This window comes from Molothrus ater, chromosome 4 (assembly GCF_012460135.2).
Source record: "Molothrus ater isolate BHLD 08-10-18 breed brown headed cowbird chromosome 4, BPBGC_Mater_1.1, whole genome shotgun sequence".
Lineage (NCBI taxonomy): Eukaryota > Metazoa > Chordata > Aves > Passeriformes > Icteridae > Molothrus > Molothrus ater.
Window position 1 is genome coordinate 29690579 of NC_050481.2, and position 27451 is coordinate 29718029.

General features: G+C 39.9%; 1 protein-coding gene across 11 annotated transcripts in view; it reads left to right on the forward strand.

The window, feature by feature from the left end:
• The first annotated feature begins 1203 nt into the window (after positions 1 to 1203).
• TRIM2 (tripartite motif containing 2) overlaps positions 1204 to 27451 on the forward strand; it is an 87413-nt gene continuing 61165 nt past the window's right edge. For 5 of the 11 annotated variants that reach the window (XM_036381500.2, XM_036381502.2, XM_036381499.2 and 2 more), the window contains exon 1: positions 1211 to 1495. The gene's annotated coding sequence lies outside the window, so the exon portion shown is untranslated. Of the gene's footprint in view, positions 1496 to 2073; positions 2176 to 2341; positions 2717 to 27451 lie in introns of those variants that run through there. The other 6 variants (XM_036381506.2, XM_036381507.2, XM_054514519.1 and 3 more) reach the window with 5 other exon arrangements.

Sequence of the window (27451 nt, forward strand, 5' to 3'; positions counted from 1 at the left end):
GAAAATGTTCTGTAGGCCAGGTGCTCTCTCTTGTTCATCTTCTGAATAGAAGGAGAGAAGAAAAATCAATCTTCTGTCTATATTAATGTGGTTCATGCTAATAACAGTTGCTAGGCTGACAGGTCAGGAGAGATACCAATCCACTGAGTCACTACACAGATATTGCCAAGGTAGTATTCTAGCAAAGTTTCCCCAACAGTGTTGTTCAAACTGAAATCACTAGTTTTATATCAAATTGAACTGGTAGCTTTGCCTTCTTAACCATTTGACTTTTGATTAGTATAACCAGGATAAGGTTATCTGCAGGGGTTGCTGCAGGTAGAGGAGGGATGGGAGACATCTACCTACCTGTTTCACCAGGATCACAAAACATTGATGTCCTCCCCAACTAGGCAGATCTTCACTTGCTGACTTAGAAGGCTCACCCTGCCCAGCCCCATTGCTGGGGCCCTAACATCCCCCTGTCCCTGATATCATCTGACAGACCTGCCCTGCCCTCCCCACCACGACTGTGCGTCTCTGAGCTGAGAAGAAAGTCATATAAACAGCAGTGTGCCTTCTCTTTTTCTGCTGTACTGCTCGCTACGCCTCACTGACTCACACAGTTCCTTTCAGGCACTTCCTCGAGTTTTGACGTAGTATGATTTCATAGTGTAGGGTAAGTGACTTTGAAGCTGATATTTCAGTTTTGAGTGGGGTGGATGTAAGCAGTATTTGGGCTTACATCATTAAATGAGGTCCTGGTTGCTGGAAGAATAAACATAGAGAGAAAATTTCGAGTCTGCAAGATGCAATATTGATTGCTGCAGTGAGCTGTGACGTCAAGTATATGCTTCCCTTCCTCCTTGCTTCCCACAAGTGCTAAATAATAGACTTGTTTACTGGCATTTGCAAATTATTTTGCCTTTGTGAAGGATGCAATGACATGCCCCCTATACTCTCATTTAATTTGTAACATCATTTGGATTTTTTATCCTACATTTCTAATGCAATTTTTAAATAACTGTATTTCCTGCCCCCCAGACAAATCAGCTCTAATTTTATAATGAGAATTTCAGGGTTAGAATATTTTTAAAAAGAATCTAGGCCATATACATTATGTAAGGTTACCATAGTAACAGTTTCTCCGAGGGGAAAACCGACTGTCCATAGTTTCCACAGAAACCACTCCCTGCTGAGAAGGTGCCTCCAAGGGAAGTGAAAGGAATATAAATGAGAGAGAGAAAAAGACACGCACAGATGTCATATGACCTCTGCGGCATCCCTGCACTGTTGCAGATCCAACCGAGCGTTTCTGGGTTTGTTTTCAGTTTGTTGTTTTTGACTGCATGAGTGGCACCTTCTCTTGTCATGTAAAGTCTGGCTGCCCTTCCCTGGCGTGGAACTGGTTTTACAGCTGGAGGTACGGCGATGCTCCACCTTGGCAGTGAACTGACCACAGCAGATACTAAAGTCCAGTGCTCTAGGAACCACTGTGCATGGGAGAATTTAAATGGTAAAAGAGAATTTCCCCTCTTTTTTATTAACTTTTTTTTTGCCTGAAAGAAGTCAGCAAAGACAAACAGGTATGGAAATGCTTCCTTCCAGAGAGAAACAGGAGAGAAGGGAAGCTCAACTAATTTGTCAGTTAATGGTTTTGTTCTTTTGGGGTACAAGCATACACTGCTAGGAAAAATGTATTCTGAAAGGAATAAAAAACCCTCAAGTCGTAGGATTTGTTAACCGATAGGGAAAAAATGGTGAAATGTCTTTAATGTACTTTAATATCACTGGGGCAAGTATGGATTAACATTTCTGAAATCCTTTTGTCTTATTTTTTTTCACGAACAGTGTTGATTTGTTTTGGTTTTTTTTCTTCAAAGGCAATAAAACTGTGACATTCATTCAAGGCTTAGTGCAGCCATAACTACAGATTAACGCTCTGGCTACTTCATCCTGTCATCTCTCTGCTGCTTTCTGGGGAAAGCAGGCTGACATGGTTATTAAATCTGGCAGCTGTGTTGTATGCACATGGGAAGCAAGTAGAGCACAGCATATAGAAAATGAGTAGCTTTCAGATAGCAGCCTTCATTTCACTGCTGCAAGACTTGAAAGGCAGCCTAAAAAGCTCTTTCTCTTCTTTGTAATCACCAGTCGCTGGATCAGTGCGCAAATATCACAAATACAGTTGCAAATGTAAGTATTCCTTGCCTGTGTGGTGCTTTCAGATTGCTAATTAAGGTTTCTACCTTAGTCTTCTGCTTGAAAAAGCAGAGAGATGAAAGCTGAAAACATCCTGACAGGGGAAGCGTCTCTGCAGTATTGTTCTGGCTTTCAGTGGAAGAGCTGCTGAGGGAAAGGGATGCTTGAAAGCTTTCCAGAACAAATAGTTTGCAGTTGCGTTTGTTGATTTTGGGGATGTCTGCTTGCTATTTTTCTCTGTGAGGGGAGAAGTCCAGCAAATGCTGGTACTTATAGAGAGATGTTTTTCTGCTTAGATTAGATATACAGCAAGAAAGATACTTCAGCAGGAATAGATAGTTTGTGAGTATATAGAAGAAAAATTTTCCATGGTATTTTTCACCTGGAATCTTTTTAAAAAAATCCATAAATGCAGACCTGGACTTCTCATTAAGGAACTCTACAGTACCTTATTTTCAGAAGCACAAACAAATAATCATCATAAGGGCACCAGTAAGTCTGCATCTGACCTGATAAGAACAATGAACATAGCACGGTGAGCAATGCATGTTTTTCACCCATCTCATTCTGTCTGCACATGAAACGATCTTTATCTGCCACAGTGGCATCAAGACAGGATAGTAAGGTGGTTGGGAAGCAGTGGAGCTGAAGGTTTGTCAGTGTTGTGGTGATATTGTAAGGAAGAAAATTGATACTTGTGAGTTTATTTTTGGTCTCATAGCACTGAAGAAGTAGTATGTTGGTTTTTATTCTCCTTTCTAATTCAAAGCTTCTGTATTGCCATTGTCCTATCGAGTTTATGGCTAATGAATTCTTACTGTGCTGTGCACGGAATCTGCTTCTTGAAAACAGCCTGTGATCATTACTAAGTATAAATAGTAGTCAGATAACTACACAAGAAATGCAGGCTGTAGCCAGTTTGTTTCAATTGCTATGTCATGTTTCTTGCTTTATTTACAGTTTTTGTTATTTCCTGGGGACCAGTGGTACTGTCAGTTTTTCATGAGCCATGTGAGAATGCCACTTGCACAGTTAACAGGTGACTGCCATTAAGTGAATAGGGAGAGAATATGTGTGTAGTTTGCTGCAATAGAGGACTAAACATATTCATGGTATAACCCATAATGATGCTGTAACACAGGTATTTGGTGACTGTTGTGTTTATAAGCTGCTTTTGAAATATTTCAGCCTCATCTTATAGATGTATATGTATAAATGCCTGTCTTCACTGTATCAAGTAAAAGCTGATTTTGAAGCTTCCTTTTCCTTCCTCTTGTCTCCTTTTTCCCCTCATAGACATAAATTCATAGCTTCCCTGAAACTTAGTTGTGAAGATGGTCATTTTTAATGACAGCTGCAGAGCTCAGCTTCCCAAGCCTCAGTGGCAGCCAGCCAGCTGCTGAGACAAGTGGTGACCTTTCAGGACAATGTCTCTCACAAAAATGTCAAAATATTAAAATGGCAGGCATCAAATGCCATGTGTGTGGAGAAGGGTAGTCATCTGGCAGGCTTTCAGCTGAAGACAGTTAATCCACTGCTTGTTTGGATTATACATTGAAAGCCCCTGCCTAAGTATCTCAAATACAGAGAAATTATTCATATGTGTCCTGAATAATTTCAGAAGTTCTTCTGGGAAGATTTGGGACATGGATGGAAAATTTCAGAGCTGTTTTATTTAAAATCTACTCAGACATCTTCCTGACAGATATCCTGAAAAGAAGGTTTTGGCCTTTAATTTTGCTCTTTATATCATATGCCAGTTTTGCTCCCAAATCTCTTATCCAGAATGTAAATGGATCCTGATGAAGCTTAAGCAAAGTTCATTGATGTGCACAGGATGCTGAAATTCTGATAGCATGTGCACTGACTTTTTAGGCATATGCTCACTGAATATTAAGCAATCCCCTGCAGTTTTTGGTGCTGCAGCCCTGAGCTGAAATCTCATTTGCTACTACATGCATCAATGCTTTGTAACTTTCTCTGAAGGCACTGAGGTGTGAGCGTTCTTGTGCTCGCTGGTGTGTCAGATTCTCAGATACCTTTACCCCTGGTAATAGATCAGTGACACTGATAGGGTACCTCATTGGTGTCAGCCCTGCTGCATAAATATTTCTGGGAGGTGTGAAACCTTGGCCTGTAGGAAAGGCAGGCAGAGTGCATGGCTGATCAGGGAACAAACCTGTTCACCTTGTGGTTGACCTATCTTGGAGAGTAGGAAGGGGAACACCAGTAAATGCACCAGACCAGTCTTGTCCAGCTGGTTTGCAACTGGCCACAGTTCAAGAGAATTTTCAATATTCTCCTCGCAAAGCACAGGGTGAGCTGCCAACATGGATAACCCCTGCAAAGCATTAAATATTTACATTTAATAGTGCCAAATCCATTGCTACTTACCAAGACACCGAAAAGGAAAATAGTTTTTTCCAGTATTTCTTTCCTTTTTTCCTCCTGTTTCAAGGTAGGAGTTCTATGTCACTCCAAGTTTTTTGTCTTACTACAAGCAAGCAGCTGTTTTAAATTTTGTTTTAGTGTTCTTCCCTTCTATTCATAGAGGAAGTGTTTCCTCCCCCCTCTGCTCTTGAAAACTGGGAACACTGCATTCCATGATCACCTTCTCTCTACTGTAGTATAGGAAAGGCTGTGTATCTGTGTTGGTCTTTTCTTTCCAGTCAGTATTCTGCGATCCCTTCTTTCTCCTAATTCCCTACAAGAAGAATTCTGAGGCAAATGAACTAGGTAAGGACAAATTCCCATAAACATACAGTAGTTAACCTCTCCTTCCCTTTCTTTCTCCTTTCCTTGTCTTCCAAATTTTACCTGCTTTCACACAAACATTTCTGTTATTTAAGAATTACTAAGATATAAAAATCTGTTAGGAAGAACAACATTATGCTCATTTAATTGAGGAATAAAAAGGTAGCTAAGGCGTCAGTTAATGTAACTTAACATAGCTCAAGTACCTAGGCTGAGTTTTGGATTTTGATTTTCAAATGAGAAGCCACATGTAAGCCCAATCTATTTAATCATCTCATAATGTTAAAGGAAAACATAAATAGGGATGCTGCTGTTTTCTGTGAGCTTTGCTTGAAGAAAGAAATCTGAGAAAAATAACTGCAGCAGTGGAAATTTCTTTAAAATCAAATTATACAGGACTTGGTTTTTTCCCAAGAACTGTGCAGTGTCAGATTGATTCAGTGCAGTTCATTAAACATCTGTCAGTATACCTCATATGAAATTCTGACTTTCATCAATGGTATTATCATTTTATTCTGCATTTATATTATTATTATTCTTTGCTATTTCTGCAGCATCTAGGGATACCAGTTTTTGTTACTGAGCTAGGTATTGTACAGAAACAGAAGGTAATCCTTGCCCTCAGACTGCTTACAAGCTCTATTACAAATAAATTAAAACCTTCTTTGCACTCACTACCTTTCTTGTTTGGCTCTTTATCTGCATTCAGAACACTGATGCTGGTACTGTGTTATCTGAACTGGTCTTTAGGATACCAGAATTTGTTTAGGCATAGGCTTGAAATTGCATGTAATTAAAATTAAGGAATGACATACACTTACTGTGACCTTTTATTAAAGCTGTCATACTGGTTCACTTAAAATATCTCCCTTAGGCCATTAGTATTTAGGTATTAAGTTAATGAATGATATTAATTGAAATTAACTCAACTGACCAAAACATGGCTATAATTACAAAATATTTCTGGACCACCAACGAAGATTTTCCTTAAAATTAAGACGCTATTGCCAATTACTAAGTTAATAAGATTAATGATAAACTTAATTACCAAGGTAATAATATTCATTATTATGTTTATTGAAGTATGTTTACTTTTGATTATTTACAGAATCTAAATTTCAATGTTGGTTATTCACATGAAATAGCAGCAGCATGACACATGACCATCACACACTAATTGACTCATGGATGATGTACTGTGATTTGAGGTGGACAGTGAGGTTCACAATAGGGGTGAGATGAGAATCTCACAGATGACAATCTTCATCTGCATTTTCTGTAAAACCAATTCTCCCCATCATTCTGCTCCTTATCCATCTTACAAGTAGATTTCAGGAGCAGGCGCACATCTGTTAACATCACCTGTTCTACTACCTTTTGTTTGAATGATATGGTGTAAGGTACACAGTAGTTTTTATACTCAAAAAATAGGACTAAACTGCCATCTGAAATCAGTCAGGACAACGCTGTAGTTCACAAAGCCCCATTAAAACACACTATTTCATGCTGAAGGTATTTTATGTGTTCAATTTGTACACTCTTCAGATCATCTTTCACAAAGCAAGGCTGTAGCATGTGAATACGAGCTGTAACTTAACTGAGTAATGTAATCAACATATCTGAGCCCAAAGGCAAATTTATTCTTTCTGGAAATGCGTATCACATAAACCACTATGATTTCTAAGAGACATTTTTATTTTGAGGTGATAAACCTAGTTGTATATGCAGGAATCAAAAATCTGAAGGATCCCAGAGGGCCAAATCGCAGGCCTCAGAAAAGATATTCTACTTTGAATTTCCTAGGATTTTTGTATTTCATTTTGAAGTTATAATTTGTGATATCTCTTTTTGCACTGACACCACACTTTAGTGACATATTAAAAATGAAATTTAAATTTATTCTGACAGTGTCACTGTTGTTCCTTCCATAAAGCAGTTGAAAGGATCTACACAAATGCAAGCTAACAAACATGAAGGGATATTTTACTCCTCAAGTTTGAAAGATTATTTGCAAGCATGCAATTAATCATAAATCCAGCTTGATCTGGATGGATAAAACAGTAGTATTTCAATCTGGTAGTATTTTAAAAGGATTTTGCAGAAATCATTAGCTAGGAATATTAAGATGGGTACCTCTTTTCTTATGAGACAATAATTTGATTCCCAAAGGGATAAACTAGAAGGTCAAAGACAAAACAGTTTATCCCCAGGAATGGTATGGATTGCTGTTAAGAGCATTCTGAAATCCTCTCCTGTCATTCATTTATTTCAAAGCATTCCTAAAAGTAATGACCTAATTTTAAAGATAGTAAATCAGAAATAACCAAATCACTAAAGCCTGTTTGTCTTTTTGAAACATGGATTGTCTTAATTTAAAGGCTTCAGTACTTTTGAGTCTCCTTTACCTATCTAGAGGAGCAATTGAAAAATTTTTTTTTCTGTTTTTTGCTATTCTATTTCCCCCCCACTCTTCAATTCAGTGGGAATTGAAAGGCCCTTTTTAGGAAAGCAGAGAGTTTGCAGACTGATCTTGAGCTACTTCTGTTGAATACTTTGTAATCAACCAGCTTCTGTTGTTATTTGGAAATAGGTTCACTGAAATAAGTGGTTTTAGCAGAATGCAGGGTAGATCCGGCTGGATGTCATGGCTAGGTTTCTGAAAGAGGAAGTTGACGTCAACTCCCTTGGCATTCTGAGTGTTGCCCTACTGACATACCTGAAATCCATAGGTTGCCATAGCTTTCTTACAGTATGTGTGGCCCTCAGATTTGTAATTAGTCAGTAGTAATTTGCTATGTAAAAGTCAGGGTAATTGCTATGTAAAAGTAAAGCAATGAGGCTGAAAATTGATTAAAGAATTAGATAACTAACAGCCAAATTATTTTAGTATGTTTGGAGTTCCCGGGACAATATACTTACTAACCTTGGGCCAAGATATAGCCATCCTAAAAGTGAATGCAACTCATACTGCATATTCCCATGGCAAAATTTTACCCCAAATGGGCTTCCAACCATCAGTGTCCCTACTAGGTGGATTGGCCAAAGTACTCTTTTTCTCTATGAAATTAATAGTGTATGCTTTAAAATGAGAAATTGAGAATTTGTTCAGCTTTTGTTTTCGAGAACATGTTGAGAGTAAACATAGTGAAACTTGTAACATGGATGCCATTGTATAATGCTTATAATGAATAACATGCTATGACATCAGAGGCCTTCTAGGAATCAATAATTATTGATGAGGAAATAAGTAATTATTTTCAGTGTAATTATCAGGAGACACGTGATGATTTGCTTTGGTTCTGACCTTGATTGTTCATGCACTGAAATCATATTTGCAGTTAATTACTTCTTTTCCAGAAATGTTCATAGCTTGTTCAGCATCAGAGAGTGTACGTAGGGGAGGACCACCATGTAAAACACTTCTGTTTTTTGGGAAGTGTGAGTTTGTCCTTTTGGGGAAACAAAAGGCCTCACCATTGGCTTACAGTAATGCTTTTTAAAATGGTTCTGTGCTTGAAATGGTTTCTGAAAGGTTTTTCTTTGCTTTATTCTTGAAGATGTGAGGGCAGATAGACACATCTGAGTACAAGTGCTATGGAGAGCGGAAAGCAAAAAACTCTTTTTGATGTTCCTTCATGCTCAGCCAGCTAACTCTAGGAGAAACCAGAGCTGATGTTATGATTTATGGAGCTGGGAAAAAATAGCTTAGATCCTTGAGCAGCAGAGACCCCACACTACTCTGATCCTATCATATAGAAAGCATTTTCCTGTAAAAATTCTTCCCCTCTGTCACTGAGGAAAGTTTGAGTGTTGTCAGAGCAACAAGTGGTACAACATCACTATGTCATCTGGGCTTCTGATGAACTATCTAAATAAAGGTGTTAATACAGTGTCTTTAAAAAGAGATCCCTTCAGCTGATTGCTTTTATCAGATATGGGGATTAAAAGTAGGTATAGGGCTGCCTGTCACTGTCAGGGCAATTCCCTAGGCCAGTGGGTCACTGTCTCTTCACAGGACTCTTTGTCAATGGATATGTGTACATACCATAGTCCATAGCACTTTGTTTATCTGAGTCAGAACAGATGCTCAAATCACACAACTTCCATGAAGGAGGAATTGACAAAGAGTGCAGCTGGGGTGAGGATGGTACAAGAAACTCCATCCATCATTCTCCAAGAGGCACAATGAATGGCTTAATTGTTACTGCTAACAATTGTTGGCCATTTTTATTTGCTATAGCCAAAGTATGATCCCACTAAGAGCCAGCTTGGGGAAATACAGTGACAGGGCAGTCTCTTTGTTCTGTTCACTTGGCATCATTCACTGAATAGATTCCACTGGCTTTATCTGGACCAAGACCTTCTACTATTGCTCACCTGCAAAGCATGCTGCCTGACCACAGTGAGGTCTTGAGCTGGCTACCATAGTTGAAATTAGGAAGGAACAGTGAGGAAATAGTACAGTATGCAATAAAACCAGCAGTATTTCATACTGGGGAGTTTCTGTAAGACAGTATGTCTTCTGAGAATGCTGCCCATGGGAATACTTCTCCTCCTACCAGAGTTCCCTTCAGTGCCTTGTGAATTTAGTCTTTCATTGAAGTGGATTGGATGTATGTGGTTTAATATCTTCCTCTATTGCAAGGTTTGTATTTAAGAGATGCTACACAAGCACTAGGAAAGGACAGAAAGCAGGCTGCCTGTATCACCAAAAAATTCATCTCCCAAGTGAGTATGCATTGGGTCACAGTGAGGTTAATGTGCATATTCATGTGATGTTAAAAAAATCATTGTCTGGGTTAAAGCCTCTCCCTATTGTTTAGTATCCTACTGAAAAGCTGAGGATTTTTGTAGTTCTCAAATAAAGACACCTGAATTTTTGTCACGCAAAGCGACCTGATTTTTCTTAATCTTGTTCTCAGAAACAATTATTTTGGCTGATTTTTTTTGTTTTTTAATGAGGCAAACATCTAGCAGGAAAAATTTCATGCTGGACAGTAAAGGCTGTCAGTCTCTTAAAAGCTGAAATAGGGTCACTTAATGGAGAAATATAAAATTACCATGTTTATAGATTATAGTATTAAAATGCACAATCAACAAAAAATTCTGCTCTGGGCAATCATCATGGTATTCAGTACCTCTGTGTATCAAGGAAGTTCCTAAGTATAGCTATAACAAGACTTCTTAGAAAAACACCCCAAATGGTAATTTATTCTGTTGAGGATGATATTTAATATCTCTGTGGGTTCTTCCCCTTCTCAAAAGTGACATTGGAACTTATTGTGGAGTCTGAAATTTCTGTAGAGGAGGAAAGAAGGGAAAGGAAAAAAGACTGGACCATCTTCAGTTGAAATGCTGCTGAGAAGGTTTAACTTTTTTCCTCATTCACAAGTTAAACAGATTTTTGAGACTGCAGAATATTTGCTTTTTAGAATGCATGTGACCTGTATTGTAGACACCAGTGTTCTTGAATCCTCTGGAATATCAAGGGGTTTTAGATGTCATCATATCTATGGATGCCAGTGGGATGAATTCAAGATAAGATTCTTTTCTGGCTGACTTGTATTTTTTTATGTCTTTGACCTGACCTTAAAAGGACCAAGAAATATAGCTTTAAAATAACTGCATGAATCTGAGCAATTACTGAATTTTAGCAATTACAATGCAATAATCATTGCCTCCTTCTGTGAGGTCTCTTTCAGCTTGAGCTTGAGTCGGAAAGCAACCAAGAGCAAACAAAATCCTTTCAATGCAAGAAGCCTCCTTTAAATGTGCCATGTTGCTGACCTTGACAAGCAGGCAGAAAAGCACGAGTGAATGCACACATAGTTTCAAGGCCTGCTGTTCATCCAGACCCTGGGTACTGTGCAGTATTACCTCACACAGATTTTGTTCCTTGCATGCAAAATAGAATCACAGTGTGTGAGCTATAATTTAATCCATGTTGTAGCCCGGGTCGGCACAAAGGCCCTGGTGGAGCACTGTGTTGAAGTTGGGCAGCTCTGGCTGTTTTAACCGAATCAGGGGATCCTTGCTCAAGGAACGAGGCAGAATAGAGCAATAAGAAGAATACATGCTGGAGGAAGTGGCACTTTTTTTTTTTTCCATAAAAAGCTCTGTTAAATAGGAAAAAAAACCCAGACTGACATGGAACTGATTTCATAATACTAAAAAAATACCATAGTGATGCTGGATGCAGGTTATAGAAATTATAAGTTAATTTCATGCTACATATCTTCAGGAAACCCTTACTAATTTGGGTAGCGTTGGCATTGCTTTTGCATATACACTTTTATTTATTTGCTTGAGCTAGAATATACAATATCTCCTAGCTTCTTTGCTGGCTAGGTAGTATTTCAAAAGACTTTCTTCTCCCCAGTTAACATTTGCAAGTAATGTATCTAGAATGTTTTGTTTTCAATTTAAAAATTATGTATTTTGGTTGATTTTATACTCATATTGTATACTCATAATAATAAATAATTAAATTATATGTCCTTTATACTTTCATATTAATTAAAAGCATGTTCTTATGTAGATTTCTCCCTGTAATTTACAGTTGCTATATAAACATACAATCTCATATAAATACTTTCTTATGGAAAATATGTTTTAAATACGTGTAGAACTCATACAAAAATACATATTTCTGAAGAGTTTTAGAATTCCATTAATTCCATTTCTTTTCAAATCAGTGACCAGATATTGACCAGAGCTCCATCCTTTCAGTATGCACTAGTTTTGTAGGTTTGCTTGAATTTTGTAGACCATACAGAAATTTTTTTGGTAGATGCTATCACTCTGAAGTGAGCCATTTGTCTATGGACTTTTTTGTTGTTGTTCTTACCTTTAATTAGAATCTTTGTATGCTCAGTCTGCTGATGTTGTCTGTTATCCATTCTTACCCAGGTTCTTATATATGTGTGACTGACTGAAGAATTATTCTAGGATTATTTGACCTCCAGTTCCATCTTAGGCTGCTGTAAAATGGCACGGCATAATTAAATCCAGACGTGGGTGTGGTTTGGTTCTGATTACATGACAGGTTTAGCCTTTTTGCTGCTTGGATCAAGGGGACTTTTATCTTTTAATTGAGTTCTCCTGCATGGCTGAGGTTTGTAGTATCTTTAATATTAAGGTTTTCTTTTCCTCTCCTGCTGCTCAGAATACCTTTATAACAGAGCTTTGCTTGAGAACTAGTATGTCCCTGTTTTTTGGGGGGATAGGTTGTCACAAGGAACTTGACTTGAGAGCACCTGGAATTCATTAAGATTTCTCTTACTCGCCTGTTATATGAGAGTACTGAAAACTTGGCCTGTTGTGTTTGTTTGCAGGCTTATATAGGACACACCACCTTCTCTTTGGATTTCTGTGTCCAAATGAATGATTCTGACCTTTGTTGTGCCTCTGCAGTTTCAAGCAGTTAAATTATTTCAGTGTTTCCACCTGCTTGGTAGCTGACACACTTTGTCTAGGCTTGCTGGGTAGAAAGGGGAAATAGAAGTAAGTTGGGTACAGCAGTTTTTTGGTACCCCACTCACTCTTATTCAGCAAGAAGGCATAAAATGCATCAGTAGTGTCATTCAAGGAGAGGTAAACTCCTGATCCACACTGGGAGAGGGGAGGGACAAGTCACATCTGCACCATTGGACACAGACCACTCTGGCCATTATTCAGGGGGTGTGTATGTGTGAAGGGAGTTAATTCCTTTTAGTTCCTGAATAAATCCGTGGCTGACCTCATTGATGTGACAGTGAAATCAGCAGGAGTTCTCATATGCTTGACAGAAAGGCATGTATTAAAGAGCTTTCTTTGAACCAAGGTCACTGCATCGCTAATCTGAACATTTTTCCTGTGATGGGCAAATCCCTCTTGGTCTCTGAGCATCCTTTGCTCTAGTTGATGCAGGAATTTGGTGCTGTGCCAAAGAAACAAGTGGAATATTTACTACTGAGTTCACAATGAATAGGGCTTCTTATGGGAGCAGGAACCATAGCTGTCCTGAAGGCAGTCTTCTAATTAATGCTGTCTGTTTGTTGTATAACAGCAAGGTCTTCACAAAAGAGTTCTTTTGGAAATTTCCCTTGGGTTCTTCTGTGTGAGCAAGAACACAGCCCACAGAGGGGTGAGAAACTGGAGAGGCGATATTTTTCTTGTGACAAAGGCCATACATAATAAGGAATTTGTCAGTTCCAAAAATACCACTGGAAATGTTTATACTGTTATATAGGAAAGCATTCCTTGGAGACGAGTTTTCTTTAATTTGAAATTAGGATGGATGTGTGTGCTGTTGGGCCTGTGGCTCTTTTTTGGCTCTTTTTCAGCATACCTGACACTGTGAACATAGATCTACTCCAAAGCCGAAGCATCTGTCCTTCTGAAATATTATTTTGGACTCTAAACCTAATCAAACATAAGGGATGTTTCAGCATGACTTGCAAAACCCTTCTACAAGTGCATGAATCACCCCATAACAACAGTGGAATTTAAATGTTGAGTCTAGATTAATTCACAGAATTTAACTGAGAAATGCCTGCAGTGTAGTGTAGCAAGGCTTAAGGTAGCTTATAGCCAGCTTGAATATATAAGCCAGTTATGGCAGCATGATGCCCAAGACAGGCTAATTTGCTTTGCTTCTTGACTGAGTTTTCTCCTGCTTTACCAGCATGTACATTAGACATATATTTCAGATGTAGCTTTGATACTTCTTGCTACCTTGCTGTCACAGGTCTATAAAAACCTTAAGGGTCAAAAACTCTGACTACCCAAATTCCAGGTGAGATGAGAACTGAGGCCATTGGTCTGCAAATAAGGTAGAGCACAACTGAATGGGAAATGAAGGGCATGTGCAAAGAGTAGTTTTCACTTGAAAGGCCTCCTCTGAACTCTGTGACAATTGAGGCCTGTGAAACATCTCTCACCAGGAAATGGGACACAAAGAAGCTAGGGAGAAAACTTGCTTAGATGGACTTTAAACTTGTAGGTTTACTGTGCTCTACAGTGTCAAAGTTAATCTTTACCCACAGTGCATGTATTTTTGGAGGTACATCTCCTTTTATTAGTGCATTTGTGTTGTGTTTTGAATGAGTGACCTTTGAGGTGGTAGGAAATTTTAAAAAACGCTTATCTTGCCAAAGTAGTTATCCTGTTTATTTGCTTTCAAAGGATATATTTCTTAAGTCAGTAGTGAAAATAACAAGTTTGTATGTCTGAAATGTCTTCAGTGAGAGCCTCAAAGAACTGTAAATGTATGCACACAGAACTTCTGTGAAATAGGTAAGACATGCTATTACCACATTACAAGGGGATATAAAAAAATGAAATCACTGGTGCAGATCTAACTAGAACACCAGTGATAATCATGACAGCTGTTGATGTACATCAGCTGTATAACCTTAGTTTCTTTCCACACAGCTCCTGATGCTAGAATTGTATTTTTAGTTACAGTTACTCTGCTGCTTTTCCACTCCTGTTAAGCAGAGAAGAGGTTTCTTGGTTCAGTGTGGTGTTATTTACACTATTAAGTTGCTGCAGGTATCTCTGTTTGATCTGATCCTTGGTGTGGCATTACTGATGAGGTTGAAGGAACTATTCTGTCTTGAAGACAGGCAGATTCTGGATGGAAAGCTGGCACATTAGGGGGAGATTCCAGCAGTCATTCAGCAGCACAGGAAGGAGTAGTTGTAAGCCTGACCTTTCTGTGTAGGGAGCCATGAAAAGAGACGCTGACAGCAGTTGTTTCACTTAGTCTATTTGGAGCATAGGGATAGATCCTGTAGTCTTTGTGGCTTCCAGGGGTTAGACACATCCCCAGAGTCTCTTCTGGCATTTGCTACACCTCAGGAGGCACTACCAAAGGGTTAAATCTTTCCACAGTGTGTCACTTGCTCTCTAATTAGGAAGTGGTCCAAGAGCTCAAAGTTCAAAATGCCATGGTCTGAACTGCGACTAAACCCAAGTTCCCACTGACTGCAGATTCATATGTTAGTGTGGTGCATCTGGGCATGATCTCTTCCCCTTCCCATTTCTGCCTTTTGCTTTCCTTTTTAACGGGAAAGAGACATTTCAGCTACACAGTTTCACTTCTTTTGTCACTATCTGAAGTCTTCCATTACTTGAGCTGGTGTGTTTTCTGGGAATAACTTGTAACCCCCTTTATAACTGAAAGCAGGCCAGTAAAACATGACAAAAACCTCACTCCATTCTGCAGCATCTGTGGCTTCAGCAGGAGAATCAGGGCAGGTCTCCTCCCAGCAGCAATGTAGACACAAACTGGACAGCCTGAGCCTCAGGGGGCCTGAGGTTCCTTGTTGGCCCCAAAGGGAGATGCAAAGAACAGACAAAATAGCATCCAGCTGAGCTTGTTTTGAGAAGAAAGGGCAGAGTGAGGGTGGGCTGAGGCCACAAAATAGTAAAAATACCCCAGTTTTGGAAAGCAAACAATAAATAATAGGAGCCAGATGCATGGATGGTAAAATGAAAGGGACAGAATCAAAATGTCACCCATGGAGGCTGCAGCTGAGGGAGTGGGAAAAGTTCTGCTGAATCATATCATAGAATCATAGAATATGCTGAGCTGGAAGGAACTCATCAGCTTTTGAGATCTTGTGTTTAAAAATGGTGTGGGTTTGGGGGTCATGGTTTTAAGTTTCATCCCAGGATAGATGGTAGCTTCTTGGGGATGACAGCCATCTTTTGCATATGAAAAAAAAGATGGTGATTCTGGTTTCCACTCTATCTAAAACATGTTTACTGTTTCCCTCCACTGGTGCTTCAGGTGCTTAACATGGCAGGGATATTGAGTCAGATCATTAACCTGTCTGAAAGACATATCCAGCAAGACAAATTTGGGCTGTGAGCTTTCACACTGTTCCTGCAACACGTGTGAGAGAGATACAGGCCTGTGCAACTGGGAATGGTAGTCAAGAGAGAGGGATAACCTTTTTGATAGAAGTAAATTATTAAATCGGCTTGGCCATCACTATTAGCTGGTGCTGGGTCAGTATTGTTGGCAGTGCTGGTAACACTTTTCCTGTGTCATGCCAGGCTTAAGGACAAAGAGGCAGCTTCATCCTTGCCATAACGCTATGAGTGAATTCACAGGAGTTGTACCCAGGGTGACTTTGTCTAAAGTGTGCCTTTTCAACAAAGTTCACTGAATCAGCTCATTCTTGCTCTTTCTGTTTCTTTATTTGTGGCTACACTGAATTAGCATCTTAAATAAATTTCCATGGGAATCAGAGATGCAATAGCTAGCTTGCTTTCTCTTGTGCATCTACAAACAGTCTTTTCATAGCAGCCTTTCACAATCTCATGTACAGTGTTTGGGCACTTGATCCATATCCATCAAGGGCTTTTCATGCCTATTGTGTTCCATAAAAAAATCTAACAGTGTAAGGTGCAGTAACATGCAGTATCTAGTTGATGGTAGGAGATTTGTAGCACATATATTTTATATACTCTGATGAAACATCTCTCTTTCTGGAGTGACTTTTCACCTACTCTCACTCTGATACATTATTTTTATATTTTGTGATATGTAGATTGTAGAAGAGAAAGAAAAGTAGGTAATTTGATTTGATGAAGCAAGGCATTCTCTGCATAGAAGAAAAGGTAAGAAAAGAGAGCTTTGTAAGGAAGAGAGAAAGCTGAAAAGCCAGGCTTTGTGATGAAGAGAGATGTGGGAGTGGATCAGTAAGAAAGAAGAAATACTGAAAAGGCCTTGAAGCTCAGAACATGAAAGCGTGTCTTTCATGGAGGTGCAGGCAATGTGGCTGTGGTATGAAACAAAAGATTACCTCAGTTGCTGAATTTTTTGTGGAAAGCAATGCAGGTGCATTGAGAATAAGGTCTAGGCTCCATAATCAAAATAATTAAAGTAATAATATACTGTGATCACATGGTGGACCTGGGCAGAGATTTACAGGTTAAAAATACTGGAAAAGAGCTCTGGTAGAATAATGGTATTGGTGTGGATAGGACAGACTGAGTAAGAAATCCGGGCAAAAGTAGAGGCAATGTATGTTATGTCCCTGGGTGGCAGCTGATGGAGCTGTGCAATTGTGTCAGAATCTGAGATGTCATTGAAGAACGTGTCTAGTATGTCTCACTGTGAAGAAAAACTTGCAAACGTGACCTGAGCACAATGTGATGCAGTGCTTTGTGCCAGAACTCTCGTGCAGCCTGTCAGCAGAAGCCAGAGAGCTTCGATAGGATACCTCGCCTGTCTGAACGAGGTGCTAACTCCAGCATCTGCTTCTGCAGCGAGTTCAGCTCCTTTAGCAAAGCAGAGAGGGAGAGAAATGACTTGTGCCAAGACTACACGGAATGTAGTGTGATTGCACTGCTTTAATTTGATCCCAGAAAAAGGATCTTAAAATTAAAAGCTGTCAGGGCATTTAGTATAATATGCCTAAAACACAGGGTGAAATACAGGACTGGAGAAAAGCATAAAGCTAAAAAATACAAATGGATGCTTGTACATCACCGACAAGAGTCAGTGGTACAGGAGCCTGCACAAGCAAATAGTAAAAGCTGGATAGAATATAAGAAGTAGGGTGCCTTTGGGAGTGTGAGAGAGGGAGGAGTAGATGCTGAGAGAAGAATTAATCAGAAAAGTCTGAGAAAAACCAGTGAAAGCCAAAAAGATGGCATGGTTTTTGAGGAGGATAGCAAAAAAGAGCTCAAAGAGCCTCAGGCTTGAAGCACAAAGCATGATATTTATGCAGGGAGTTATTATAGAACACTTAATGAGACAGATTTTGGTGGCAGACAGGCCTCACAGCCAAACTAGAGGCATAAGAAAGTAGGACAGAGCTGGGATGAAATGGGATCAGCAGCTGTAAGGAGGGTATTCAATTAACTAGGAACAATTCAATTCAAACAACAAAGGGAGAGAGGAACCTGGGCAGACAGGTGGGAACATAGATGACTCAGGCAAGATCAGAAGGAGCTTATATTTCAGGGAGTATTTACTCCATGCAATGCCTCTTTTGTCTCTGTGTTAAGATTAATAAACTGACTGAGAAGCATTTGCTTCTGTGCCACCTGCCTTTCTTGAATGATGGGGGGACAGACAAGAAGGGCTCAGTGTGGTGCTGAAGAGAAGGGAGACATAACACCTCCCCTTTTGACAGCAATAATTTGCTAGATCAATTTGGTTGTCTCACAGAACCTTACTGTAAGGTGCCTCTGTTTTGACTCTGCTCTTTCCGGGAGATCAGGACCCAAAGAACAAGCAGTTAAGATGGAGGTGAAGAGAAGCAATCATAGGAGGATCAATAAAGGTTGGGGGGTCAGGTCAAGAAGGTCAGGGTAAGACATTTGTGACAGAGAAGTGAGAAATGCCACTGTCAGCAAATAAAGCAGATAAAGCATGTTAGGAAGGATGAGAAAAAGAAAAAGGATGGAGAGAATTAAAATTAGAGACTTTGCAAGTGAAACTTCTATACAGTGAGTATGAACTAAATTTAATTTAGAGGTCTTTTGTTTGCTTGTATGTTTGATTGACCTGAAAGAAACTGTGCCTTGGAGATGCCTGTGGGCTCCCCAGAAGTGTTTGTATGAATACACAGCAAATACGTGCTTTTCCCGAAGTGATCTATTGATTTTTGTTTTTCCTTCTACCTTAAGCATTTTAATGCCTAGCAGTAAACCGTCAAGCCTTAGCCCTTCCCAGTCAGTCCCTCTTGTTCCCCTGCTTAAGAATGAAACTCAATATCTTGAACACCCAGAATGCGAAGAAGGAGCTAATCATTGGCTCGCATTGTGGCTGGCAGGGCAGGCCCGCCTCTTTGGCTTGTGCTGACAAGCTGTTTATGTTTGTGCACGGCCACCCTTTAACTCAGCCGCCCGATGGCCCTAATGGGACCAACTGTCTGAATGCTGCAGGGAGCTAAATCTTCTCATCTGAGGCACAGTGAATTTCAGCCTCCGATTCTCCCGCCTGGACTCTATGGAACATTAGTAAGTAGCCTTCTGTCTTGTTGTGGCTTTTCTCGTAAGACTAAGGGCATGCTTTAGCAAGGCAGGTAGGTGCTGTCATTCAGAGAGGCAGCTATTAAAGCATTTTCCTCTGTCTGAAGTAAAACAGCAGCTACTTTGTATGCAGTGTCGTGACTGCAAGGACCACACGATTTCAATGCCAAATGAGACCTTCCTGGAAGACAAAAGGGAAGAAGTTAATAAGGACATAATCCATTTAAACTTACTAAGTTGTTGAGGTTTTTTATATACACACACACACACACACACGCACGCACATATATGTATACACACACAACTTAAATTAATCTGCATCTGGTTCTTATTTTTAGATGCATTTACAGTATTTGATGATCCAGTCTCACTTTAAATGGCAGCAATTTTTGCAAGGTCATGAGTAGTGTGGTTTGGAAAAGTGTGAAATGGCTGGAAATGAGATACTATAAAATGAATGCTTCCCAAAATGCTGATAGGTGCTGTCATGTTTGAAGATATATACCTAGCAGTAGAAAAAGAAAGTCATGGTCAGAGATTTCAGTCCTCTTTGTTTACTGGGAATTGTTACTGGGAATTGTTCACAGCTCCACAGAGCAAAAGATTGTAGAGATGGAATGAGCATGACTTCTTGCATATTTAGCATACGCTTTCTAATTTTCAGAATTTGAACTCAAATATTGCCTTTTTGGGCAGTATTCTTCAACTTACACCTGCACTGCATATATTTATGGACTTTTTAGACTTTCTCTTTTACCATTTACACCAGCAAAGAAAGTCTTAATGTCTGTGTCAGAGCTGGCCACCATGCAGAATCTCAGAAGTAGTCTGCTGCTGAAGTTTAGGCAAGTCTGTGTGTAGGTTTCATGTGATAACTGGGGCTCAGGCTGTGAGTTCAAGATACCTGAGGGGGAGAAAGGTGTCAGTCATTGTAAATAAGCATGTTCATTATTCCTCTATTTAAAATCACAGGAAAGTAAGTTGCAATCAGATCTTCATTAGCTTTGACTCATGCAAAAAAAAAATTAAAAGCAAATCCAAAGCAAGGCCTGATGCCATGTTCCTTTCAGCTTGTTTAGCTTGCTCCCTGTCGATGTACTCAGTAGGGGAATACCCTGGGGGCTCTGCCTTTGTCTCTGCCGTGTTGCTTGTGTTTTGGGGCAGTGCACAGCTTCCACAGACAGCCCTGGTGCAGCCTGGAAACTTTTGGCTCAACAATCCTACTCACCTATAGGATCTTAGTGATTGCATCATTCAATGAGCTGTGGATTGCAGAGTGCCACTCAAGCAATATTATGTTTAGGAAACAGTGGCTAAGAGGTGGACAGAAACTTTCTAATAACACAGATCAAATTATAGGCAGCTGTTGTACTTAGTGCATTTAGGTGGGTCTTGATGCTGATGGTTGTTCAGCTCTGAGTCTGAGCCTTCTCTACAGCAGTACAGTGCATGTGTGGTAGTGTATGAATTAAAGCTAATTACTGCAATAAGCTGCTTCTGTGCCAGGCTGTGAATACAAGCCAGAGTGTTTCAGTCAGTTGCACTAAGCAGCAGATAGATACTAAGCCTTGGTTAGTAAAGATGGTTTTTGTCTAAGATTAAGAAAGCAGGATCTCAGGACTTAAATGAAAGCCATGAGATACATCACACACCTAGGAATTGTTGCTGTGCCCTCGCAGTACATGGTTAGGAGGAATCAATATGCTCACCACATTGTCTGTCTCTTGACTAGAGAAAGAAATCCCTTGTGCATCACAATCTCAGCACATGGCTGGCTCTGAAGGGGCAGACTGTGCCTGTTTGATTTGCATTGGGGTAAACAGGCAGAAAATTAAAATTGATTTTTTTTTCTTCCCAGAGAGATAATTTTGAAGATGTATTTACAGGGCTTGCTAAAAGGTGCTGAATCAACATCCTTCATAAAAGAACTGCTCTGAACTGAATAAGCTATAATTGCACTTTTTGATTCTGAGCTAGTAGGCAGTTTGTGAAAACAGAGTTATTTACTAATACTCATTAACAAAGCTTTCAGATGGCCTGGCAAGCAGAGAAGCATATCATGCTCAATCTACAAAAGGAGATAAAATCTGCAAGGAAGCTGGAAATAGAACTGCTTACTGTTGCTCATTTTCTTCCTCTGGTTCTGTAGGTGCATTTGCCAGCAATTTCCTGTGGCTGAGTATTTGGTCTGCAGGCACACTTGTAATATAGCTATTGTTCAATTGTTCAGAACTTAATGAAAGGTATTCATTTGGGGTTGACTGAAACCCTGACTTCTTACCAGTATTTCCCAAATATACTCATGGTAATCAGATTATTAGATCCACTGTATTTCCCCTACACTGCCCTTGGGAATGTCAGACCAGCTCCCAAAATGGATCAATATCTTGGGCAGGAACAATTCTCTAAATTACTAAGGATTTTGAGTAATTGGAACTCTAATTCATGACACTGGGCATTTGAATTTTTAGTGAAAACAGAAGGGTTTAAGGGTACTTTTTGCCTCAGGGTTTATTATTAGTAGGTGCTCTGCTAATATGTCTTATATGCTTGACGCACATCAATTAAGGTTATGATAAGGAACAGCCTCTGAGTGAAATATTGTATGTCTCCCTCCCATCAGCTCTTTGAGTCTGACCAGGAAACTGAACTGTCAGGTAACAGGAAAAAGTCTGAGGGTCTGAAAGAAGCAATGGCAGCCTTCTGTCAGGTTTGGATAGATTTCCTTGTAAAATCACTTGCTATCAGGACTCAGGTCTCCATGGGGATAAAGGCTGAAATTTGCCTCCTCAGCCTCCTTGCGTAAGTTGTCTTCTCTCTTAAATCTGAACCCTCTGACTAATATCCTCAGATTTTACCTACGCCTATAAAAGCTTTTGAAATCTTTCAGTGTGGCCTTTTTTTTTTTTCCTTAGATCCCTTTTGCTAGGTATTAGATGCTAGGTAAGGGATGTTGTTGCCACTAAAGTGGAACATACTGGTTGGTTCTGAAAAAATGAAAAACTCTAAGCATGTAGCCTTTTCTATTACAAAAGCAGCAGGGCTGTAGTACCCAGATCTCACTCATGCATTAGGAGCAGAGGATCTTCCTCTAATGTGTGCATTTTAATTTGGTGGTGTTACCTGGAGAAGTTACCTGCTCTTAGGAAAGAAAAGGATTGCTAGGCAAGTTATATGTTCAAAATTCACACCAGGAGAATAGAGGGAGTCTCTCAGCCAGGTATTTGCCACAGATCTCATTTTGTAGGGTGGCCTGCCTGAAATATAATGGAAAATTTGGGTCAAGACAGAAAAAAGGGATTAGTTCCTACCTTCTTTGCCTCTGACAGAGAGTGAATGGCAGTGAAAGGCTGTGCTGCCTTTAAATCATCAGTATCTACCAGTTTCCACTGGTTCCTTTGACTCATCTCCCTCCTGTCTGACATATCTGGCCTCTGTGCTAACCAGCAATGCTGAAAGAAACAACCTTCAGTGGCATTCCAGCACTTGCACTGGCTATGCTCTGCTCTCGTGCTGGGAAGATGTTTCCTTGGACTCCATTGGCAAGCCCTAAACTTTCTTCTTACTGGAATTACTGGCTTACAGAACAAGCTCTCTGCATTGCTGCTTTGCTTTGATAGTGTGTAAAAGGCACATTTGTGCAAAATACCTTCTTTTAGGGTACATACAGGACTGGTATATTAATTGTAGCCTCCAGATGGCTCATTTCTCTCTCTAGCTCACCTCTCTCTGGCCCAGAAAGCAAATTGTATCCCTGTATGTGCTCAAGTAGGCAGGAAATATAATAGATGCCATGGTTTCTTCTACCATGAAGAAGCTTTTAAGTATTTCAGTTTCCTTCTTTCAGCCTGTGGTTTGTAGCATAAAATGTTCCTAATTAAGAGGGTAGCTTGCTGTGTTCTTCTTCCTTGCTTCTGTCTAAAGAAATTATCACGGCTGTCATCAGCCTTTTCCTCTTATCACGGCTCGTTCACAGCATGTGAAACTGAGAAGCATTGTATCCGTTAAAATTCAAGGAGTGCACTGCAGTTTCTCTCACTAAATGAAATCATACTGTGGCTTGTTTTCTTCTTGACATCTTTCATCTTATGCAGCATCTTCAGTTGACACTTTACCTAATGCTCCCTAATGTAATCCCTTAATGTACAGTCAAAAGTTAATGTTTTTTGTACTGATATCCTGGCATGGAATTCTGCAAATCTTATTCTGGCAAAACTCTTGCTGAAGGTGATAGAGAGGCTGGTTACTTAAAGCCTGAAATGGGACTGTGAGAGTTACAATCTTTTCCCATATGTGTGATTTAATTTCTGTTTCTGACTGGGATGTTTAACTTTAGCATGATACCTTTGGCCTTCTTTTCAATTAGTTTTCGAATGTGTAAGAGCAAGCTGATAAGTATTTGATGAGGTTAATGTCAACTCCAGCACTGCAGTGACTGAACCTTCAGCACTTTTCAGACATTGCCTTCTTGAGACCATCTGTCTGAAGAAATGTCTCCTCCTCTCTATTTTCCCTGTAATTTTCTCCTGATTCTCATTCTTCTCTTTCACTTTGAAATCTATGCTTAACACTCATATACAGCTTGGGATTCAGAGCTACAGCAAAACATTTCCTTGGATCATACTGGTTATAGAAAATGTTACACTGTCACACTCCAATACATAGATGGAAAAATGTGAGCCAGGGCTGATGTGGCTCTGGCTGCAAAAGAGAGGATGCAGGAGTGGGAAGAGGTGTTCATGTGGATGGAGCAGGGACAGCATCTTTTATATGCATGCAGGTATGTAGATAAGGGTAGTTTCAGTAGAGAAAGTCTTGTTCCCTACCTGCCCCAAAGCTCTGCTCAGCTTCAAGCCTGTCAGCCTTTCACTCTGGCTTGTAGTGTCTTCTGGCCTCTCATCCTTAGTCCAAGTCTCCAGCTCATGCCTGTGTAGGGAGGGCATGTAGCTTTTCCCTGTCATCTGTGCCCCTTGCCTCACTCACAAAATTCACAGGCTCATCATATTTCTGCCACAACTCTTTTCCTATCCTAGAGGCACCTTTTTTCCTGGCCTCCCATGTCCCATCCTCCTGAACCTCTGTGTTCCATGCCATTTAAGATGCTTGCTCTCCCTGCCTCTCAGTCCTTAAGAGCTTCCCCAGAGCTCTTTGCTCCTGCTGTATTCTCTTCCTACTCTCTGTCTTTCTCACTACAGCCCAGTGTTTGCTGTCTGAGAGACAGGGGGCTCTTTGTTCTCCCCTGGAGTCTCAGGTTCTTCAGTGCAAAGGTCTCAACATGCTTTCTTTTTTCTCTTTATTGTACTTGAAGGCAGGAAAGTAGGACAGGTCCAGGGTGAACCAGACACATACTGGTTTTTGTGTGCTGTAAAGGGAGATAGCTCCAGGCAGGCAAGAGAAAGACTAAGCCAAGAAATATATAAGCATGGGGGGTTTTTAGAAAATATAGCCTTTCCTATTTTTCTTGGCAAACAAAGTGTCCAGTGTTCAGCAAATATCTTGTGAACCAACTTCAGGCCCAGAGCTGCTTTTGAGCTGTTTGCTGTGATTCTTCATGTGCTCATTCTTTGTGTTACCAGTCACATGGTAACATTTCTGATTCTTGGATGAATGATGTTTTCAAACAAAAAGAGGGATTTGGACACATTACTTTTGGTTCAGAACTTTTCATGAATGCAGACATATGAAAATGTTTTACATCAGTGTTTCCAGGATACTTGCTTTTGAAAAAAAGTTTATATGAATGGAAGTTTGTGAAAAACAGTAATACTGAGACAGTACAATTTTACAGGAGCCAGGGCTCATGGTTAATTTCTCAGAGTAGCAAACTATGATTCAGAGCAGTGCAGAGCAGAAGCGTGAGCTGGGCACAAAGTGAGTGTGTGCCCATATTTAAGGGATGTGATTGCCCCAAAAGTGTGACTGAAGACCATGAAGGAGGACTACAGTCAGGAGGAGCATGGGACTTACCTGCTCTTCACATGGTGTATTTTTATAAGAAGCTTGAGCATTTGGTTGCAGTTGTCTTTCTTCCCCTGCTCCACTCCATAATGTCTGCAGCACTCAGTGGACACCAAGGAGTTAATTCACCTCTCTCAGGCTGCAGAACATAGATGCATTTTTTCACAGGGCAGTTTTGTGTCAGGCAATGAACTGTATCTGTTCACTGGGAGTTCAGCAAGTGCCTCAGTGTGAGGTAAAAAGTGTGAGGGTGCACTCAGAGGCAAACAGGGGCCTTTGAAAACAGTCTAATGTTTGTCTTTTGAAATTATGTTCTTCTAATAATTGATTGAAACAACTGATGAAAACGACTGGGGCATATACACTGCATAGTTGTTCAAAGAATATGAAGTATCCAGCCATTAACTCCTGTTCTGTGGATTTCCAGGTGGGAAAAAGGAATCATCATTTCATCCCACTTAGAAAGGAATGGGCTGTGTATGTCTCCATAACCAATGTGCTCTGAAAAAGTTCATGTGTCCCAGGCAAGCCCAGATCCCTGCAGTCACAGATGTGAGACTTGATGGGAAAAGTGGCTTAGTTGTGCTTATTCTCCCTTTTTTTTTCCTGGGGACAGTCAGGGGCTACTGCAGGCAGTAGTGAAAACAGAAGCAGCCATGAGGCTTCTCCAATGATGACATCAAGGTTATAATGCATTGTGGTTTTGTCTGAGCTACATTTTTTCTTTCTGTGGAAGAGAAGTGATGCATTATAAAGCAAAACACATACATCATGAAAAAATACCAAAAGCACTGAAACAGCCCCATTCTCATCTAAGAGTTGGAGCAGGCAGCAAAGGATTATCACATGATATCTGTTTGGAAGACCAGCTAACAATTGTGTGTCTTTCTGGAGGGGGACAGGCTTTGCCAAACTCAAGTCACTGGGCACCAAGCTGAAGTGCTATGATAAAATACGTGAGGCCAGACCTACTGAATAGAAGTTTAGCATTTGAACCCAGACCCAAGGCAGCTGTTCCATGCTGGCTTTAAAATGCTGGTGATAAATGATTTATAATGTCACAGCTAATTTTTCTTTTAAAAATTAGTTACTGTCAGTGCCAAAATCTATGTTATTTTATTTCATTAAGTGAACTGAAACTTCACCTTGAACTCTTCCAGGGATAGTTTTGTTTCAGTTTATCAGACCTGTGGTTTTTCAGTCAGTACAATGCCTGCCAGCTTGTTTGCATCAGAAGACTCATCTAGAACTTCAGTTGTGACTGACTAGAAATCTGAATAAACATATTAGAAGTCCTACACCAAGTGGTCTAGTGTTAAAACCAGAGGTGAACATATACCTTTGGTGAGACCCAGGCTTGTTAATCTACCATTCTGAGCTTCTATCATTTAGATAATTTCACAGATTCAAATTAAATGGAAAGTGCATCCTCTACCAAACCAAGACCTTTCACTTGTCACTTTCTCAGTATTTAAGCTGGAAAAAACTAGTTGAAAACCAGATTGGCTTCAACTATACCTTTGCAATGCAGTGTTTCCAATACAACCACACTAGACTAGATGGGAGCAGAGTTCAGACCAAGAGAGATACATATTCTGCCATCTCCTGTGTGTCACAACCTGTCTGTCACTGACTTAGGAGGGACACTTTTCCCTTGCTTTAAGGAACATGTAATGGTGTTTGAAAAAACCTTTCAAGCATCTACATATAAAGATACATAATCTGTAATAAGTATCTAAGCTGCATCCTATTCCACTCTTGTCCTACTAATATTGCTAACATAGTTGATCTTGGTGAAAAATTAATATGGAAAATAACAGGGTAGTTTTGTATAGGCATTTGAAAATATCCTAAATGGAAGCTGCCATTTTTCTGAGAAGACAAATTGCTCCTAGAAAGTTGTTTTTCCTATCTGATCTGTTCTTTGTTGCAGTCTTTCCTAGATGAAGCTTTCTAGAATAAATTTTCTCACCATCAAAGTGATGAATATTTCCATCTCCATTTCTCCAGAAAGCCAAGATCCCTGTGCTCAATAGGAACATGGCGCTTGACTGCCCCAAAATTCACAGAGACAAAGTGTGAGAATGTGAGCATCAAACAATGCCTTAGATCCAGGCAATAGTTAGGGGACACACAGCTGGCCTGCCTGGAGACAGGAGCTGTGTATGGACAGTAGGATACTGGTACCTCATAATGATGAGATAAAAGACAAAATGAAAAATGCAAAAAAAAAAGGAGATAAAGTTAGTGAGTAAGGATGATCCTCAGAGCCTGAAAATGAAGGGTCATTTAAAATTGGTCTACTGTTTTTGAATCTTGAATTTTCTTGAGGTTTTCTTGAGGAATTGCTATTTGTGAAAGCTACCTTTGATGTAAATGGACTGTTTTTTTGAGAGAACAAATATTTTGAAGACCACCTGAGAGATCAGTGTGAATTAATACATTTGCTCCTTTGGGAGAAAAAACATTCAGTCAGCAAAAGCACCACAAACTGAAAGAGGTTATTTCCACTTACTCTTCTTTTTATTACCATGTCTCACCAGAAAAAATGTTCTTACTCCAAAGATAACAGTCATTCAGC